This window comes from Aptenodytes forsteri, unplaced genomic scaffold (assembly GCF_000699145.1).
Source record: "Aptenodytes forsteri isolate BGI_AS27 unplaced genomic scaffold, ASM69914v1 Scaffold119, whole genome shotgun sequence".
NCBI lineage: Eukaryota > Metazoa > Chordata > Aves > Sphenisciformes > Spheniscidae > Aptenodytes > Aptenodytes forsteri.
The window spans coordinates 9,572,650-9,587,996 of NW_008796165.1; the positions used below are offsets into that span (position 1 = coordinate 9,572,650).

At 40.6% G+C, this 15,347-nt stretch overlaps 1 protein-coding gene across 1 annotated transcript in view; it reads right to left on the bottom strand.

The window, feature by feature from the left end:
• GLIS1 (GLIS family zinc finger 1) overlaps window positions 1-15,347 on the bottom strand; it is a 211,796-nt gene that overhangs the window by 43,232 nt on the left and 153,217 nt on the right. The gene's annotated exons all lie outside the window — the stretch shown is intronic.

Sequence of the window (15,347 nt, forward strand, 5' to 3'; positions counted from 1 at the left end):
CTGGCTCCTCTATGATTCAGGATGTCCAAGAATGTATTTGAGAAACACAACCCAATTCACCTTCATATCAACACTAACAACAATTTTGAAAGAAGGCAGGTGTGTCTTAAAACCACTATGTCTGGAAGCCAGATTTTTTTGTATGATTCTTGCTCATAAAGAGTGAAATCCTGACCCCCACAAAATTAGCAAGTGCTTTGTCACTTCCTTCTGCTGAGTCAGGCTTTTGTTCAGCAGCTTTCCATTCACTACCTGTGGTTCCTCAGATGGCACCACAGAAATTAGTCTTGCCAATCCCTGTCACATTCTATTTGTTATGCACACACCTCGTACATACATTGGTGAGTGCAATCTTCTGACTCAGCTGTTGCATCCAGCATTGCAGGCAGAGGGATGGGAAGGCAGAGCAGATGCAGATGGAGCCTAGAAGATGCTGTAAACTGGAGGCACCTGATCTCCTGGTGCCTGACGAAGACAATTTTAACTACTGATGGACAAAGGTCCTTCACATCCCACTCAGACCAATGTTTTTTAAGCATCTCAACACAGTAAACAAAGTGATCTGGATTCTCAAGCTAGCACTTCATTTTGCAGGCTGTATTCTGTCTTTGGATGCAGATCAGCTCTGCACACTACAAATTAAGCACACCAATGCACTCGCAACACACAGGAACCCACACAGAGGGCTTCCTGGCAGACTGCAAATTTCTGCCTTTCCATGACGCTCATACATGAAAGAATCACTATCGCTTTTACTGCCCTAAATATTTCACTCCCTGGGCAGATATTTAACGGCATATTTGGGTCTGTGTGTGCAGACAACTATCTGATATGTATATATTTCCACCTTTCCCCATCACAACTATAATGATAGATCCACAGAGTCACCTGGAGACATGCAGTCTACAGCTTCAGAAGTTTGGGTTTTGGCCATGACTCCCCTCTGAACACGAGCTGGTGCAGGGAGGCAAGGGAGTTTTGGAAGTGACCAAGCCACCAAGGCTTAAAAAGAAACAAACTTTCTTCTTAATCACCACTAAAAATCTGGAAAGGATTCAGAACGAAGCAATCTGAAATGTGCAAATATGCTGAAGTGCATGAAAAATAAAGCAGAGTTTGGCAAATCCATAGTTCTCGTAAGACATTCCATAAAGCCAGTCTCTGGCAAATGGAGTTAATGTTCTGAGGTCCTAAAGATCACTTGTTTCCACTTTGTTTCCCAGCTTCCTCTCTCCTCTCTCCTCTCTCCTCTCTCCTCTCCTCTCCTCTCCTCTCCTCTTTCTTCAGTCTCCTTTCATTAGTGTTGTGTCCACAGTGTTGTATCATCCCCTTCGAACTAATATCCCTTTAATTTTCAGTTCAGTAGACCAGCTCTTCTCAGTTTTACTCACCAATATATAACCACAAGGTAGGGTGAGAATCAGACCTAGAGTCTACGAAATTGTTTTGCAGGTCTGCAACATCATTCACCCAAATCCCAGGTGAGCAGCAAGACCAAGCTTTCCCCTTCAACTGTTCATGCTGTCCCCCCGTGTGTGCCATTCCTTCTCCCCTACTTGAGCAGACTCTCCCCTGATTGTCACGAGTCCCTTCTATGTACTCCACTCCCCTCTCTAAAGGAGTTTCTGGTTCTCGCATACAGGCATCAAAAAACCTAGCCCAGAAGGACATTATATAGCAACGTTCCTTGTTACTGGATCCCTGGGACGCTTTATACCCTGTTGGCACCAGAATCACTACAGTGACACTCCACAACCTGATCCTTCTTGTCTCCATGTTGTCTCAGGCCTGGAAGACCTGTTAGGTCACAGAAGTAATTTCTCAGCTATTCAGTCAGGAATGGAGGATCTTGAGCCTCAGAATGTTTTTCTAATGGATTACCAGTCTTCAGCCCCATATCTACAGCCTAATGCAAAGTAGGAAAGTATGCAGAATAATCCAAACTAATTAACGGTCCAGCTCCATTCTCATTGATGTCAGCAGCAAAAATGCCAATGGCAAATGTCCTAAAACATCTAAACACAAGCTTAATTTAAAACACATGAAAGCACATATGTTTAAGAGCTTGCTGGATGCTGGATCGGGACTTCAGGAAGAGAAGGAAGGCCCTACCATAAATGCTCAGAGCTACCACGTAAGCAGCATCACACAAATAGGGGTTTATTATACTTTTACTGTGGTCAACAGCCTTTTTTAGGTACTAACATATAATCCAAAGGTCTAATGCCTTCAGCAGTAAGGTTCGTCCATCACCATGTATGCCTGGACTTTAAGGGCTTTTCTTATTCATATTATAATTTCCTAATTTATATTATTTATATTATCCAGCTCTATTAAGCTGGATAACAGATAGTGGGACAGTCGCAATGCTGTGATAAATTCATTCTAAACACATAAGGTAGGAGAATACACCAGCAAAGAGAATGATATGACCCAGCACTCATCTTTTCAAGGAGGCAGGGTTGCTAAAGGTCGAGTTCGCTAAACAAGAAGAAAATCAGTGGAAAAGGAGAGGAGGGTGAGAACCTTGCTGGCAAGTGATGAGAAGAGGGGAAGGTGATGTACAAAGGTGAAGGTGAAAGGCCTGAGAGGGAGGGAGGAAAGGAGTTGGTGCAAAGAGCTGACAAGCATGGGGGTGAGGGAATCCACTCAGAGCTGCAGAAAGGTCTCCACTTTGAAGGACTCCAGGAAAACCTATTTCAGCTGTTATTTCTTGCTGGATCTGCTGACTGTGTCCCTTGCAGTTTTTCCCTACAAGTCCACATGTGGAGACAGCACTGCTGAGACCCAGCTTCCCCAAAGCGGAAGTGTCTCACCTGTACAGTTGTACAAGGACAAGATAACTTCAACTGGGTTGCTGAGGAAACTGTTAGGATGACTTTGTAAGGCAATGCTTGGGCTTCATTGCTACTCACCAGCACTTTCAACCCTTCCACCTACCCTTGCTACTTGGAGTGTATTTATATTTATATATACACCAAATAAAACTACTCCTGGATAAATGGGGTGCTCATTCTCCTTCTCAAATAACCTCCAGTAAGATCCATCAATCCCAGAAGTGTCTCAGCTTCAACTACAAAGAACAAATGTTCAATTTCCAAAGGGCTTTAGGATGGTAAGAGCTATTTGATCAACTGAGAAGGCCACTTACAGTATCTCCCAGACATCTGGCCCCAATCTGTCACTGCTTAATCCTACAATCTTAAACATTTTGTTGACGTTTGATGCCTGGGATAACTGTAACAAACACTGCATGATCCTCAAAGTCTGTAAATGTCAACAGAGCTCTTAAACAAGTTCATCAATAAAAATAATAATTATATTGCAATTACTACTTTTGTCTTTATTGTGAGATTGTTAATGTGTGCTTCAGACACTGCTATGCTACACACATCTGAGCACAGACTCAAAACAATGCCACATGATTACAGTAAATAGCATGATGCAATTATTGGATTTTATAACTACCGCTGCTTTTAGAATAGGGCTTCTACCAGGAAAAAATATGTTGTAGAAATTTATGGGACTAAATTAGTTTACTACCATATGGAAATACATATGTTATCTTTGTTTTACACTAAAATCTCACTGGAGTGTAACTGCTGCAATGCCATGCATTTAAAAGGCATATTTATGAAAACACTAAATTATCTCACAGTGATCTAAACACATCACAATTTTCCTAACAAAACAATTTAATCTAATAACTGCAATTGCTTAAAATGTTTTTTCTTTGCTTCCACATTATACTTTGAATGCACCTGAGAATGTAGCCATACAGAAATAACAGCATATTCCCAAGAGGGTTTATATTATCAAATGTTTACCATTTTCAGAAGCGTATTTAATCACAGTCATGTCTACAATATCTGTCAGTGGTACAGATCAGAAGAAATAAACTATAAACTAAACAGCTCAGACCATAAGGTGAAGCAATAACTGACATTTTCTTAGGAAATGAGTTATGACTGAAAAAGAGAAGCTTTCACAGTTGTAGTGCTAAATAGGTCCAGTGTGCCATTAGAGAAAGCTCATTAATATACACCTCTGCTCTGTGCTGCAAGATCAGTTAAACAAGCTGCCTTTTATTTATAGACCTAAAAGGGAAAGAGCAGGTCATATTGGCTGCTGACATTTCAGACAGCCTACAGATGGAAAACCCAAAACATTTCATTCCAAAGCATTTAGTACTATCAATAGGAAATCTTATGTCTGGTCAAAACATCTACAAGCCTTATGAACATTGTGAAATGTTCTTTCTTCCCAACTGATTACAAAATTGGGAAAATTTTATTGAAAAACATGTTAGGAGAAAAAAGATCCTGTGAGGATATGTATCCCTTCTGGAGGGGAGGAAATAGTCACGCTACTCTTTAAATAGCATCAATGTTTTATAGCACACTGAGTCTAATGTTGGGGACATGGCAGGAGGCATACGAAGCTCCAAACTGTTATGAATGTCAGTAACTTAAGCACATGAGTTGGTTCATCCAACACAAGAATCAAAATATCTGATTTGGTGCTTTGTTTTTTCTAGCTAACTCCTGATTGGATTAATTTTTTAATTCTCTATTGTAGCTACAATGTAAAGCCCTGATCCTGCAAATACTTGCTCATGAGTAACATGACTCATGCAAGGAGTTTTATTAAACTCAACAGAACTATTTGTGTACATAAAAAGTAACCCATAGGACCGAGCTCTCAACTTCCTAAAGAATTCCAGTTCATATAGCCAGTTTACAGATTTAAATTGTTAGAAGCTGCTTTTTTCCCTTTGTGGTAACAAAATAATGGAAGATACCTGTAACAGAAAAAGGATCTGCCAATTTCTATGGGTTTTTTTGAAGTCTGAACAATTTACGTTTGCAAAGTGACACTTCCATATGGTATTTCATTTCAGTCCTGGGAAAAATTGCTTGTACTTGTTTTATTATTTGTATTACAAAAAAGCATTTAGGGCTTTAGCCAGACTATTGTACAATTGCTGGTGTGTAGGAGAAAAGGTAAAAAGGTTCAAAACAGGAAAAAGAAAAAATCTAGAAAAGTAAGCCACAGTATAAATGCAATACATCCTTCACGTTGTTGAGTTTTAGGGTAATTACAGCCAACCATTTGACATCAATACATTGTACACCAGCAGTTCATTTTTCTTTATGCTGTTAGACAGGTTGTGTATTTCCTAATTAACATGAAACTGGGAAATACTAATACTCTGAAAATCCTGGAGGAGGTGTTTGATCAGCATACGTCACTGAATTAAACAAGACTTTGGGCTGTCTCTTTTATTTCAATTTTATGAATTTTATAAGCCCCTAAGTCCGCATTCCTGAACCCCCCTCTGGCGGTACCAGGAGTTATGGGTGCACGAGGAATGCAGACCTGGCCCACGCAAAGTGTAACAACAGATTCATTTAAGTCATGAGGCTTTCAATGGCAACCAGGTCTGATTCTGCATGTGAGGTGATTTCCACACACAGACAGACTTCTCTGGCTGCAAAATCCAACCACCTGCCTGCCACCATTCCCTGAGATGGGATTCCTCCGCTCTCACTGCACTGTCTAAAAAATGAACAGCCTCGTTGTTTGAGCTCCCCAAGTCCCTGGGGAACGGCAGGTCTGCCCAGCATGAGGTTGGCAGCTAAGAGAGTTCAGTGGGACGCATCCTGCTCAGTAGGTGCCTGTCCCTCTCCTCTGATTACAGAGGCAGCCTAGATTTGGCTTCTGGTTTTGTTTTATAAAGATTCTTTTACCTGTGTTCCTGAGCATATCTGGCATTAAATGTGAGTTTTGCCAATCATCTCTCAAGGTCTGCTGTCATAGTGAGCGCAGAAGACCAGCTCATCAGGACAGGCACTGAGTCTTAGCCTGTCTCTAAGTAGCACTGGCATGTTTTGTCTCTCAAAAGTCTTGCTCACATAATTGTAAATTCTCATCTGTCAAGAAAGGGGTGAATGTTGTTCAAAGCACTGAAACATTCATAGATTTATTTCTTCTAGTACCCATAGGTCAGACACTTCAGTGAGCATTTCAGTGAGCAAACAGAGCTTTCCATACGTTTTCCAGCAAAACCCCAAATATCTGGGAAACTATCAGAGCATCCTATCATTTTCGCAAGACCCCATTGCTAGTCTTAAAATTCTTTTTAGTAATCCTTCTTTAATCAAGTAGGATAAACATTTGCCAAAACAGGGGTACTTGCATTTATTTGCTGCAACATATGAGCATGAACCAGGGAAGCTGGGGATATCTTACTATCAGCAGCATGACAGCCACAAATTTTGCCATAAGGTTTTGCTAAATATGTCATTTGGAAACCAAAAAATGTTCTGAAACCTCATCACAGTTGGACTGAATGCAGTATTATGGCTTGCAGGCAAAAATAACATAACATTTTAAATAACAAAATGCAAAATTCATACGGTCATGTAATAAGCAAAGACGACACCCCTCCCGAAATCTACGTCGGTCCTTTTATTTCCTCATATGTAATTGGGTTACTATTATTTATTTGGGATTTTTTGAATAGCTTGCAAGCTATTAGAAATTAAAGGACACCACACAATCATCCAAGATTTGCTCCAGTATCTGAAGCCAGATCTGCTTGTTGTTTGGACAAAATTAAGACTGAACAAAATCAATTAAAAACCCTCTCCAGCTGTGCGCCCTCTCCAGCTGCGCCAGCAAAGAACCACAAATAAAATTAAAATTATTCCCTCCAGTTCTTTTAGATTTTTTTAACAAAAAATATAGTTTACTACACATACTTCAAAACTTTGCTCCTCTGGATCAGTAAGTCATTGTCTTACCTCACTTTCCGAGGAAACATTTCAATTCCAGTTTGCATCTAACGTATCACCTATTTAAACCTATCTATCTCAGCTGAAACTTTACTGAGATTCTGTCCTATGCTCTTGCTTATATCTTTGCATTTTGGCCCACATGTTAGTCACATCTTTGAATAACAGACTCTGCTTTTGGTCTGGGAGGCCAGTTACACTGCAAACAGTTCTGTACAGAATGCATTTCACTGACATGCAAGATGGAACAGGCGCTTATAATTTACTTACAGGTATAACAGTTTGCAAGTTTGGAGTGAAGAATTAATTTGCTTAAGATAATGAATGCAGCCCCAGGACAAGGAGACAATCAATTTATGTGGACTAACCAGTTAAAAAAAAAAAAAAATTAAAAAATTAAAGAGAGGACTACAGCAAGAAGGAAAAAAAAGTCATTACAAAAAGAGAAAAAAAACCCTCCCCAAAACTTATGGCTGATTAGCATAGCGTAGCATCTTAAAAGGCCAAAATACCACATGTGTGGCATGTTACAAAAGAAGATTAAAATAAAGGAAAAAATACCCAGAGAACCATGAAGTCTCAAAACATCTGGAGTTTTATAGTAACAAGGAGGAAAAAATCAAAAACATAATTGAAAAAAGTCCACTGCGATACATTATTGTACAATGAAGCTTAATGGAATTGAAAGGTATATTTTAAAGATGTCACTGAGGGTTTTTATCCCAGTTATTAAAAATTACACACCCTGCTTCTGTAAGCTGTTCCTGCAACGTGTTGAGCGCTCTCTTTCAGTGTAGGACAGTCATGCATGCTGGGGAATTCATCAACCCTTTTGTACCCGGTGTAGGGGCACTTTTCACTCCTGATTCTTTGAGAGACATCTGCAAAGAGAATGGCAGAGAAACTGCCTGTCCTGGTTTACATTCTGAATCCAATGGGAGATTTGAAGAGAGGCAGGACAAACATATAAATTAAAAATGTTTGCTAAAAACAATGCACACATTCAGGAATTAAGCAAACAATCTTAAGCTGTTATATTGGCATCAGACACTAGAATCAACTGTAATTGAAATACTCTGAATGTATTCACTAACAAACATTTATATGGAAAAGTGAAATGAAAAACTTCCCTTTTTCATATTTTTCTCTTTTTTTAATGAATAGTAAAGGAAGAGTAAGATCTGCACATAGTCCAGTCTGCCTTTGTAACATGCCAACAGTGTGTCTATAAACAGGAAGGGTTTCCAATGCACCACAGGCATGAACATCCTGGATTAGGTCTGTGCTCTGTCTGTCCCCAGTCACAGGAAGATTTGAGACAAGCGTGTGCCAAACCCCGCCTGTAACAAATACGGTGTAATCTGGCAACAGTGAGTGTCCATCCTAACTTCTCACTCATCCCCTAGACTACTAATTTTTTTTTAATCCTGGGAAACCTAGCTCATACTTTTGTCAAGACCAATAAATAAATATGTTTTACAGTCATAGCTTGTCACATGTCATCACAGCTAACAACATGGCTCCTGTCCTTGGCAGATCAAACAGAGGAGGATCCTGTGGGTGAAAACTGATCTACAGTTGGAAATTGCTGGCTACAGCTAACTAAACTAGTCAACCACAACCAAATTCTCTCTTAGAAAAGATGAAAATTACCAGCAAGGTAACTCTCCACCCACCTGTGTTTTTTGTTGCAAATACAACTTTTTGTATGTGGTTCAACATAGATCATTAATTTTCCTCACAAAATCTGTTTCACAAAGTGGATAGCTTTACTGCTGGGTTTTTTCCTGTTCTGGATAGGGTGGCGGTTTTTTTCCTAAAAGGCAGCGTCCTTCTCACACTCTACCTGTATTTATTTCCACATGCACATAATTGAGCTTTTCTATCAAATTGTTGTTTCTAAAGATCAGTTAAGAAGAATAAAGTTTCCCTGCAAATTAACAACAAGCTGCATGGAATTTTCAACACTGGATGAATCTTTGCACAAAGTTCTTCTTGGCGAGGGAGTAGACAAATTGGTGGGATTTTCCATGCTCAGATAGGCTCCTGCTCTTTTCTATGCCATGCTGGGCCAATTTGAATATCCATAAATGAAGACTGGGGCTCAACCTGTAATCCAAGGAAGGCAAGGGATCTGCTAAGATGTACATGATTATGCCCAACACTTCCTCGCATGTGTAGAGCTGAGCTCTGGCAAAGAGCCCTACAAAAGCTGCTGGTGAACCACCAGGAAAGAGAGATTGTGCAATGTGGTGGGAGCTTGTTATCATCTCAAGGTTGGTTACTTTATGCTGCTTTCCCTCGTGCCCTGGTTGTGGAGCAGAACCTCAAGAGACATGGCTCCATTCTTCGACCACTGACCTGTTCTAGCCACACTACACCAGAATCCCATGCGGTGACTTTACACTGGGAGAGCTAGAGGGTAACAACATGGAGAAGAATAATCTTCTCTTTCTGAGACAACAGGCTCTCTTCCCTAGAAATGAGGAACTTCTCCTCATTTTACCCAAGGTCATTAATTTTAGTCTTGCAGTGTTTTCATTTCATCTTGCTTGGCCATGTTCATTACATGAAGGAAAATCTGTGAGATGTATTCCTAGGAAAATGGCTTCAAGACCCCACCTGTTTTAAAGGAAGTCAGTTTTCTGGCTTTGCCAAAATCAAATCAGTGTCTAGGCTTGGTTAGGCCTTGGTTAGGCGTTGTTGGAAGAGCCATGTTTTAGAGTTTGCCAGAACACAATTCTGTTCTTGCACTTTGTAAATGACTACCACGCTTCAGCTGAGCCGCAGCAATGGTCCATACCTAAGCTCCTTCTCTCTGGTAAATCCAATATAATGTGATGCCTTCTGTTAGAGACTGAGCTCACTCCTGTTACCTCACACTTCTGTGCACTAAGTGCATGTGCTTCTACAGTTACAGTGGCTGATGCACACCAACCTGTGAAGCGATTATATTGGATTCTGTGCCTAAGCCTCCAAAGGAGATGTTAAATCAAGATTTTGCTAACAAACACCCCAAAGTCCATTACTACTTTTCACTCACGATGACTTACTACATCCTAGCACACTGAACTAGTGTGGGTAGTTATGATCTTCACCAAACCCTGCTCCAGTTTTAACTGGCAGAGTTGCCTTCTAAAGTCTATTGTGAAGATGAGCTCTCTGCTGAAGAGCAGACGGCGTGGCAGCAGTGCCAGGTCCCTTCAGTCTCTATAGCACTGTGGGATCCTTTGGATAAAAGGCAGTATAGCAATGTTCTTTTCTGAATAGCACTTAATGTTTTCCCACAGTCTTATTGTTTACAGGGAGTTTAGCAAGTCACTTCACTAATTTAAAATAGATTGTATCCCACATGGGTGGATAACAATAACACATATTGGTGAATCATATGGCTTTCAAATGATATGTATGAAAAAGAAGTGCTACACATATTGTCTGAAATTTTATTGTGTGAAACCACAGCACTTAGCTCCCTACCAGCTGTGTCAACAATTCAGTGTAATAAACTAATACAATTGTGGAATAACAGCAAGGTTAGTTCTGAAAAATGAAAAGCCAAGATTAAAAAAAAATGCAACAAGAAAATGTAAGTGAATACAGATGAACACCATTTCAGGTGGGAATAACCAGCCTTGCAAATGATGCGACGTCACGAAATTTAGATTCTGTGGTTATAGGTTGCCATCTAAAAGCCTAAGAAGAAAAGGGATTATATGGATGAAATTATTTTTAAAAGGGAAGAAGAGCAGGTTTTGGTATCTGAGGAAACTGGTGTGTTACACTTAGACTGTACAACCACTGCCAAAGCATGCTATCTTACTACAAACTACATATGCAGGGTCAGCTTTAAAATGAAAGAAGAGTAAGAATCTTTCCTGGACTTTGCTTCCTAGGTTCAGATCAGCCTCATATCCATGCCGACTTGTTCATACGAGCTGCTTTACACACATGACGTAGCTCCCGAGGAGGACGCTGCCAAAGGACATTCCTGACATACTTGACCAATAGCAGCCCATGTACAGGAATGGCTGAATGAGCCAGGCTCAAATAACAAAGGTTTCACATTGAGCTGTCTCACATAATTTTTAATATGCTACTAAATAAATAAATAAATAAACTGAATAAAAGACATTTTCTAAGATAATATTTTGAGGGAAAACTGGAAATGGAACTCAACGGAAATAGGTTTTAAATTGAAATGTTGAACTGTAGCCCAGGAATGACAAGAAAATTAAATCTCTTTTTTTCCTGAACCCCAATAAAAAAGTCTTAAACACTCTCAGTAGACCACAGTTTTGAAAGAAATGAAATTATGTTATTGTCATGCATGATTATCCAACATTTAGAAGGTACCTGCAAGGTTTTCCTTAGAGTTGTACCTCCATCCCATAACCTAGCAGGAAACCACAATCACTTCTGTACCTTACGTGAAGGACTTTGAAATGAAAGTGCCTCAAAATCAAATATAAGCAGCTTTCAACATGTGCATTTAATCTTCCTAGGTTAAGAAACACCCTGTGGCCACCACACTAAAGAACTGAAAACGTAAATTGAAGAAATTATATCCATATGATTAAGTAAGAGTCTTAAAGAGAAACATGTTGTTAAGTACTCATTGAGAATAAAATGAAATGCAGTAAAATAGAAGCTATTTGGAATAAATCACTGACGCACATGCTTTCTATGCAAAATGGCAGTGTTCAGCTCTGAGTGGACATCTGGAGCAAATTAGCATTATGTTGAGAATAATATAAAATTAAAACATTTAGTTTCAGCTTCTAAAATTAAATATAAAATCAGAGACCAATGTTGTGTTGGACAGCTCGCCTTGTGACTCTGATAGCAAGAGTTTATTTTGCTTTTAAAGTTGTTTATGCCTCCTATCACTGTTCTTGGAGCCCTGACACTCCCAGATACTATCTATGCAAACAGCACCAGGCAGAACAGTCATATCTTGAAATGTGCTGCAAGTCCTGCATTGGAGGTTCGGAATGAGGAGTCCAAGGCCAAGCATGGGCCAAAGCAGCTTAGGTAAAACAAGAGGAAATGACCCAAAACTATAGGCAGAACTCGGACCACACCCAAGCCAAACCTTCCAGGGCCTGAATATGTTTCATTTTTACACTTGCATGCTGACTCCACACTTTTTGGCTCTGGAGGGCATCCAGGGTTGATGTGTTGAAGGTGCTGGATGGCTTCAAGCCCTTGTGGGACCCCTCTTAAAATATGCTGAGCTCCTCCTGGCTGCTGCTGCTGAAGCTACTCAATTCACACAATGTCTGATATGGCCAACCGGGAAGCTCTCCCAGTTCCTACTGAGGTGAGGAAGAGAAGACTCTGCTCTTGGTGGGACCTGCCCCATTTATTTCAGGGACAGAGGCTGTGCAGGACGCTATTGCAAACCTATTTCCAAACCCAAAGAAAGCTTCTGTCCCTGCTGCTATCTCTTCCGTGTGCAAACTCGGAAGACAATCAAGCATTTGTACTGCTCTTTCTCTCACTTCCTAGAGAGAGATTAAACAGGATAAAGGAGGTGTATAGGGCTGTAACTCCCTATAATCACTGTCCTCCACAACTGGGTCCTCTGTGTCACTTGAGGGGAAAGGCAGCTGCCTTCAGCCTTGGGCTTGCTACAACTGGGTATCTGGCCTGTCCACTTTGGTTCTGAAACAGGAAAAAAAAGTGCTTCTGCTTCCTCAGGGTGCCAGGCTCGGCACTTGACAAGACCACAATCTTCAGGGGAGAAGTAACTTTTCTCCTGGACGTCTTTTTAGATGCCCTATTTCAGTGCTCTGCTCCACACAGCTTTCCAGAAGTTACTGGCTTATAAAACTGTCCATCTCCAACTAGACAAAACAGCTACTAGCAATAATATTTCTGAAAAACTCTGTAGCCAGAAGCCATTAGCATCCCTAGTACACTTTTGAACAACTCATACCTGGTTCAAGGAGCCATGCTTGCAACTGGTGCCATGCCTACCAGGACTGCTCCTGTCTGCCTTTGAGATCTACCTAAGGGATCACTTCTGATCTGCCAGCAGCCCAACAGTGTGAACAGAGACAGCCGGGTGTCCAGGAAGTGCTGAACTGGAAAGACAGTGCAGCGCAATGGATGTGACACAGTGCTCGGCTGTGGGAGATGTGGTGTTTTACTAAGTTCTGGGACTGGGTGACCCTAAGCAAATCACTTCATCTCCTGTCCACAGTTTAGTCCTTTGTGCTTTCTGACTGTATTGAAATGCCGACTGAGCAGAGACTGTACAACACCAAGAGCCTCATGAGATGCTTTCAAAGCATCCTGAACTCATCAGTCACTGGTGTAAAGCCACTGAGCCAGGAGCAGTGCTCTGGAGAATCAGGCCTTCCGGCAGAAGATCAATAACCATAACACTGGAGAGAATGCCAGACACATAATCATCTTCAGGTAGTTTGCTAATGCACCTTTATGCTTTGAAATATTTTCCTAGATGTTTGAAAAAAAAAAAAAACCATCAAACAAGCAACTACCATTTACTTTATATAGCATAAAAATAAGCTCTTTATAGTATGGTTTATCTCCTTTCTGACATATTTGGGAACATGCCAACCTTGTCACCTGTTCTGGACTTCCTTTAAGGTAGCCCCATCTTTCAACATGAAACCTAAATTGGATGTGCACAGACTTGCTCCTGCACTTTGCAATGTAAACACCTGCATGTATGTTTTAAATAGTCTCACACCTCTATATGTAAAATTTCAGACACCTGTGAATTGGCTTTAAATAGCCCCACTGGGTTTTGTGGATTGAGAACAACTTCCAGGTGCAGATGAATAAGGTTATTTCAAGGGCATAGGCAATGTACAGCCTCCAGTCTGAGTATATACAATACTGCATTTCCAAATTGAAAGCAAGACTTTAAACACTTGTCCTCTCTCTGACTCATTAATCATCTACAAAACAGGGATATAAATTAATTTGTGTCTCTCTGGATTGTATTGAGCCTTAATTCATTGGGTTTTAATTCTCTAAAGCACCTTGAGATCTTTGCACTGAGTGTGCACTCTACAGGCAAGAATAGTCTCAGTCTTGCTCTTCATACAGCTGCACAGGAAAGGCTAATTTTCATTGGTCTTAGGCTACAGTTCTTTGTGATTATTCTGGAGAGAACTTTCTTTCCATGTCTCTATTTTAACACTGAAAAGATTCTGTTGTTTTTATTCCAATTCTACCAGCACCTTTGCATCAGAACCTCACAGATGACTTCTTACTCCAAAATTTTGGTCCGGTTTGGCCCATCATTTACTCACACAGAATTTTGATAAACACTTCCATTATGCTTTTGCAAGCGATACTCTATGTAAATAAAGGCTGGGAACTCTGAATTAATCTACAGTATGTCTTTTTAAAGACATGTCCTTTCCTCTTCTATTTCTTCTCCAGTCACCTCGTAACAGAAAAAAAAAAAAGATGGTCAGTTTATTTTTCTGTTTAAGAGATGAGTTCTGGAGTAAACTTGCTTTGATTTCATGGTGATCTATGTGACCACAATGCATTCTTTGAAAAGGAGAATAAACTTTGGCATTTAATGAATGATTAGAACTTTTCCAAAAGCTACCATCATTTTTTTTAAATGCCGTGTCCTTTTCTCCTTCCCCAGAAGAATGTCCAAAACAACCTCAACTTTCCATATGCAAACAAACACATATTTTAATAACAGTGAGGAAAGTTTTGCAGGGAGAAATAGTACCTTTTATTAGACCAACTAATACAGTTGAAAAAGAGAGCCAGGCTCTCAGCACCAAAGCCCTTCTTTGGATGTAAAACTCTCTCCAGACTGACCACAAAGAATTGTAGCCAGAGACTAAAGAAAAGATATCAAATCTGTATCAAATTTCCATGCTGCTCTACGAAGGGAACTCTAACGGGCAAGGGGGTCTTTGTGGCATATCTACACTAGCCTGAACAACGAGTGGCATGAGCTCACTTCTGCCTTTCAGGACAGATCATTAATTCAGACTCAGGCCACCACAGCTGGGCTAGCGAGCTTCCAGCTGTGGAGCAGGCCAGAGCAAGGGTAGTGTCAAGCTTCCTGAATGGGCACTACATAGTGCACAGGCATGCCATAGACCCAAGGAGATGACTGTTGCCACAGCCATCCTCTGGGGTGGAATGGGTATGCTTTCCATCGAACAGAGGAGGCATGTAAAGACAGCGTCTGCCTAACACTGCTCTACTTTCTTTTTTACTTAGAATCATAGAATCATAGAATCATTGAGGTTGGAAAAGACCTCTAAGATCATCGAGTCCAACCGTCGACCCAACACCACCACCCACTAAACCATGTCCCTAAGTGCCTCATCTACTCGTCTTTTAAATACCTCCAGGGATGGGGACTCAACCACTTCCCTGGGCAGCCTGTTCCAATGTTTAACCACTCTTTCAGTAAAGACATTTTTCCTTACATCCAATCTAAACCTCCCCTGGCGCAACTTGAGGCCATTTCCTCTCGTCCTATCGCTAGTTACTTGGGAGAAGAGACCGACACCCACCTCGCTACAACCTCCTTGCAGG